Raw genomic sequence first — 6,358 nt, forward strand, 5'->3', positions numbered from 1 at the left:
GCTTACCAGAAGTACAATGACCAAGAGCAAAAGAAGACACACAGGCAAAACGAATTTTACTGAAAACTCCCCTGCACAGGAGCAAAACATTATGCCAACCTCAGAGTTAACTGAGGAAGACATCGAGAAAATGGGGGACAAAGAATCCGTAAGACTCATTTTAAAGATTCTGATCAACAATGAGAAGCTCATGCAAGAGTCCAAAGAATTTAAGGAAGCAATAAAGCAAATCAAGGCTGATATGTCAGAAATTAAGAACACAGTAGAGCAAATTAAAAGTACAATGGAGAATCTCCAAAAATAGAATGAATCAAGTAGAAGAAAGAATCTCAGAATTGGAAGATAATTCCTGTCATCAAGGAGAAGCAAATAAAAAGCTGGAAGTAGAGCTGGATCACGCCAAAAAAAGCATTCAGAAATTTAAAGACACTATTAAGAGACCTAATATAAGAGTTATGGGAGTCCCAAAAGGTGGAGAAAGAGAAACTGGTTTTATAAATATACTTAATAAAATAACAAAGGAAAATTGCCCTAATCTGGAGAAAGAATTGGGAAACAAGATGCAGGAGGGGCACAGAACTCCTAACAGGCTTGATCAAAAGAGATCTTCACCCGAAAGTTCTCTTCAATTGAACATAAGGAAAAGATCCTGAAATGTGCATGTGAAAAAAATCAATTGACATATAAAGGAATGCCAATTAAAATCAATTGACATATAAAGGAGATCTCTCACAGGAAACTCTACAGTCAAGAAGAGAATGGAGTGACATATTCCAGATTCTAAAAGAAAAAAAATGTCAGCCTAGGATAACATATCCAGCAAAGCTTTCTTTTGTCTTTGAAAATGAAATCAAATTCTTTCACAGTAAGGAAAAGCTAAAAGAATTTGCTTCTTCCAAACCTGCCCCACAAATGATACTTCAAGATGTTCTCTTGACAGAGAAGAGGAATAGCACCTACCAAAACCAAAGGCAAATGGGAAGAACACCCCACTAAAATAACAACAGAAGACTAAACCAATGAACAACCCATTCCTAAAATGACAGGACCAAAGAACCATCCATACATATTAAACTCTGAATGTAAATGGCTTAAGTTCAATCAAATGTCATAGATTAGTAGACTGGATTAAAAATCAAAACCCACCTATTTATTGTCTAGAAGAGACACATTTCACCAACAAAAACCAGCAGAAACTATATATCGCATGTGTTTTGATGTTTTCTGTTTCATCTCTTTAAAACACTTCTGATTAAATCATTCAATGACTCGTAGGTCATACAGTAATATCACTTTATTCAAGAAGGTTCTTGATTTTCATTTCTTCAGTTACACATTAGTCATTTAGTAGCATGTTATTTAACTTCATAGTGTTGTTAATGTCTTTTTTCTTCATGGCATTGATTTTGTTTTGTGGCTTTTCATTTAAGGGGATATATAGTAACTGTGTAATGGAGACTGTCATATCTAGTAACATGTTATTTAACTTCATGGCATTGTAAATTTCTATTTTTCTTTCTTTGTTGATTTTGTATTATGACTTTTCATTTGAGGGGATATACAGTAGCTGTGAATTGGAAACTAACTTGCAGATATGAGGATACAATGTAGTATTCATTTCTACTTCCAGACAAAGATGGACTTACAATGAAACTGTTCACTAAATCTTGACAATAGGATGCTGGACTCTCTGCCATTGTCCATGCCTGCAATGATGGATATATGACTGTGTATGAAGAACTATATGTTAGTAATGATATAGAGGAACTAGGTGGGGGGATGGGGAGGGGAAAAGGGAAATGCCTGGAGCCTATGGAACTGTATCATAAAATGATAATAATAATAAAATTTTAAAAATACATAATATAACAATAAATGTTGATTTATTCACCAAGGAATGAAGGAAAGATCTTATAATGGATAACAATGCAAGACGATTGTGAGGAGTCATTGTTCAAAACATTCCTTATTTTTTTAAGCATTGTATTAAGGTATTGAGTTTCCCAGTCAAAAATGTATTCAGCTTGAGCTCAGTCACAAGTTTCAAGGAAGTCTATGTGTTCAGTGATACATTTTAAGGAATTGCTGGGAAAATTAACTTTAATAAATTGAATAAATATTTTGAAGGCATGTTTTTTACAAATTTCCCAGAAAACAAATTAAACAAAGAATAATATCTACAATATATTGTGCTAGAAAATGTGTGCATATATATATTCATATTAATGTAGGAAAAATTAGATATTTAATTCACATGATGTATAAAATCAACTCAGAATGAATAAAAAATAAATGTAAGAGCTCAGAATAAGAAATTGCAGGATGAACATGAAAGAGGACAATTCAACATGTCAGCACATGTATGACTTTAGATAGCTGCTCCTCCTTCCATTACAGTAAATAAGAGGAAAAGTATAGAAAGGAGACTACATGAAATCCAGAGGCTTCCATGCATCAAAGAAACACTCAATAAAGAGATGCTATATCGGACAAAATAGGAAAAATATTTCAGACTACTCATCCAACATGGAATTCACATCTAAAATGTATTAGTTAAAACAAACAACAAAAACAACAACAAAAACCCTCAAAAATGCAACTAATGCAGTTTAAAAATGGACAATGCACATCAATAGGTAGTTCAGATGTTGAACCAACTCTGCATGCCTGGGATGAATCTCACCTGGTCCGGGTGAATGCTCTGCCTGATATGTTGTTGGATCCTGTTGGCTAGTATTTTATTGAGGATTCTTGCATTTATGTTCATCAAGCATATCTATCTGTAGTTCTCTTTTTCTGTTGTTTCTCTCTCTGGCTTTGGTATTAAGGTGATATTTGCTTCATAGAAAGAGCTTGGAAAGATTGCCTCTCTGTTGTTTGGAAAAGCTTGTGTACATTTGGGGTAACTCCCTCTTGAGACATTTGGTAGAATTCAGCAGTCAAGCCATCTGCTCCAGGACTTTTCCTGGTTGGGAGGTCTTTAATTACTGATTCAATCTCAGTGCATGTTATTGGACTGTTTAGATTGTTACTTGCTTCTTGATTCAATTTTGGTGGATTGTATGTGTCCAAAAATCTATCCATCTCCTCTACGTTTTCTGATTTGTTCGCATAGAGTTGCTTGTAATAGTTCCTGGTGCTTCTTTGTATTTCTGAGGTGTCTGTTGTTATATCTCCTTTCTCATTTCTGATACTATTGATGCATATTTTCTCCCTCCTTCTTTGATTAGTCGGGCTAGTGGGGAGTCTATTTTGTTGATTTTCTCAAAGATCCAACTCTTTGATTGATTGATCTTATGTATAGCTCTCTTGGTCTCTATTTGGTTTATTTCTTCCCTTATTTTGATGATTTCTTTTTTCCTACTAATCTTGGGATTGCTTTGTTGTTGTGTTTCTAGTTCCTTCAGCTGTAAGGTTAGCTGATTTACTTGGTGCTTTTCTAGTTTCTTGACATAAGCACTGATTGAGATGAACTTTCCTCTTAACACCACCTTGATTGTGTCCCGTAAGTTTTGATACGTTGTGTTGTAGCCTTCACTTGTTTCGAGCAATTTTTTTAATTTCCCCTTTGATTTCCTCTTAACCCATTGCTCATTTAGTAACATATTATTCAGTCTCCAATTGTTTGCAAGTCTTCCTTGGTGATTTGACGACAGCTAAATAGTACCCTATAGCCATTTTAAGGTGTATAGCAGCCGACTCTGTGTACAAACTAAAATTGAAATGTCCATGAAGTAGTCACAGGATATGATTAAGAATTTGCATTTTTAAAAGCTATTGGTTACTCAATACCATGTCAATTAATTCCATAATGTTGTAAATTGTCGTTGATGTTATGTTGTGGCTTTAAATTGATCAGGATGATATTCTGCCAGCTCTACCTTCAGACCAGAGATGGTCTTCCCAAGAAACTGTTGAATTTACCTGGACAATAAGATGCTGGACTCTATGCTTGGTATACTCTTGCAAATGAAAGATTCTTGACTGAATTTGAAATGTAATACAGCAACAAGCTGGAGGAATCCACCATGGTGGGAGGGTAAGGGGAGGGGTTGGGGGATCCCCAGACCTATGAATCTGTGTCACATAATGCAATGTAATTAATAAAAAATATTTATATTAAAAATACATAGTTCAGAAGAAATAGAAATAGTCAAACAAATCTTTGAAAGAATATGCGCAATATTTTTGGTATGATTGCTGGATAATTAATGTCATAAAAGATCCTGCTAGAACTACTCATTCTAAAGGGCCACCGTTTTTTTAGGATTTACTTATTTTTGAGAAGTCAGATATACAGAGAGGAGAGACAGAGAAGAAGGTCCTCTTTCCTCTGATTCACTACCCCAAGTGACCACAATGACTGGAGCAAAGCCAATTTGAAGCCAGGACCCAGGACCCAGGAGCTTCTTTTCGGTCTCCTGCTTGGGTGCAGGGTTCCAAGGCTTTGGGCTGTCCTCGACTGCTTCCCAGGCCGCAGGCAGAGAGCTTCGTTGGAAGTCCAGTGTCTGGAATTAAAAATGGCACACATATGTAATCCTGGCACGTGCTAGATGAGAACTTTAGCTGCTTAGGCTACGGTGCTGGGCCCAAGTGTCACCACTTCCATAAAGTATGTTAACTAGATATGACACTCATTATTCTCACATCTAGTACTTGTACATTTTCACTTGATCATTTCTTTTTTATGCTAATTTTGGGATTGTTTGCTGTTTTTTTTTCTAGTACTTCAGACATATTGTTAACCCATTTACTTGGTGCCTTTCTAATTTCTTGACATAAGCCTTGACTTAAATAAACTTTCCTTTTATCACTGCCTCCAAACAACAAATGAAATATTGTGTTGTTTTTCTCTGATGAATACACCTCTAACCAATTCCTCATTGTAAATCTTGCTATCAAAATATTTCTATAGAAACATGGAAAGTCCAACTGGTTCTATTCCTATAGAAAACACTGACTGCTACAAGCAGAAAAAAAAATTACCTCTTATCCTTATTCCATTTTAAGCATGGAGTTTGTGAGCTGCTGAAAACAATAGAAGCAATCTGTTTTTAAAAAGCTGATACTAAGAACGGTGCCCCACTCAAAACCCTAGGTTTAATAAAGGCTGTTTTGATTTTGGAATATTGAGTGCATACTGGAAAACAAAGGGAGAAAATCTAGTTAAAGAACAGAGGTCATGTGTTAGCCAAACTGCCTGCAAAATTAACTATCAGTATAAACATCATTATATTCTCAAAGAAATTTTATTCAGAACAGTTATTTATAGTTTTATTTGATTTCAAAATTAATATTCAATTTATTAACATTACAAATTATCAAGCTATTTATTCCTTAAGCTTGTTAAGCTCTAATATGAATATTATATTTTTAATAAATTTTAGTACACACTTTAATAGGCCTCTTAGTAATATTTGACATCATTTACAAATTTAGATAATTAAACACTTTTATTCTTTAAATGCATTCGTGCATTTAATATATCCAATTTTTTTATTATTTCAATTGTCTAATTAGTAAATAAAATCTTGGATACTTAGAGAACTTATGTAAATTTAGTAATGCAAGTAAACCTCTTAAATTCTTTCAAATGTTACAAGAATGAATAGGAAATCAGAAAATCAACATTAATTTTTAATTGTGCTTATTAAAGTTGGAAGTATGAGATTAATAATCCACAGTGCTAAAATTATAAAAAAATGACAGAGTAAGTGCTTTAATTTCAAATACAACTGCATACTTCTTAAGCAAAACAAAAGTAAAATTCTGTAGGCTTGTTTCAATCCTACATTTTAAATTCCCCAGGAATGAATGATATGTACAATTAAAAAAAAAGCTATTTTTAAGTGTTTGATATTCCAAGAATAATTGGAAGGTACTCTGAGAGTTCTTATTGCTCAGAAATTCAATCTGAGATATAACTGGTAAGTATGTACATGAACACAACTTTTCTCATGATCGTGACTTTCACATTGAGCCCTTAAATCATTACCATTTGATGCACTAAAAATCAAAAAATGGTGCTCACTTTGGCAGCACATATACTAAAAACAGGACAATAGAGAGAAGATTAGCATGGCCCCTGTGCAAGGATGACACGCAAATTCATGAAGTGATCCATATTAAAAAAATATGATGAAGTTTTGACCAGTGGTTACATATGATATCCCATATTATTGCAACTGATACAAAAATGTTTGGGTTTGAGATCTGTCTCCTCCTTGCTTAGTATGAATGGCCTATTCTTGCTCACTCTGGGATGCTGTAAATGATGACTCAAGCATGTGCCTTGGATCCCCTAGACTGAACATCCAGCTCTTAGCTTTGATTGACCCCAGTTTAACTGTTGTATTTG

General features: G+C 34.2%; 1 non-coding gene across 1 annotated transcript; it reads left to right on the forward strand.

Annotated features, from left to right (window-relative positions):
- The first annotated feature begins 6,023 nt into the window (after nucleotides 1-6,023).
- LOC118758940 (U6 spliceosomal RNA) lies at nucleotides 6,024-6,130 on the forward strand. Its single transcript, XR_004995889.2, has one exon. It is a non-coding gene; the product is annotated as a U6 spliceosomal RNA (small nuclear RNA).
- Nucleotides 6,131-6,358: the final 228 nt, after the last annotated feature.

Source organism: Ochotona princeps, chromosome 3 (assembly GCF_030435755.1).
Source record: "Ochotona princeps isolate mOchPri1 chromosome 3, mOchPri1.hap1, whole genome shotgun sequence".
NCBI lineage: Eukaryota > Metazoa > Chordata > Mammalia > Lagomorpha > Ochotonidae > Ochotona > Ochotona princeps.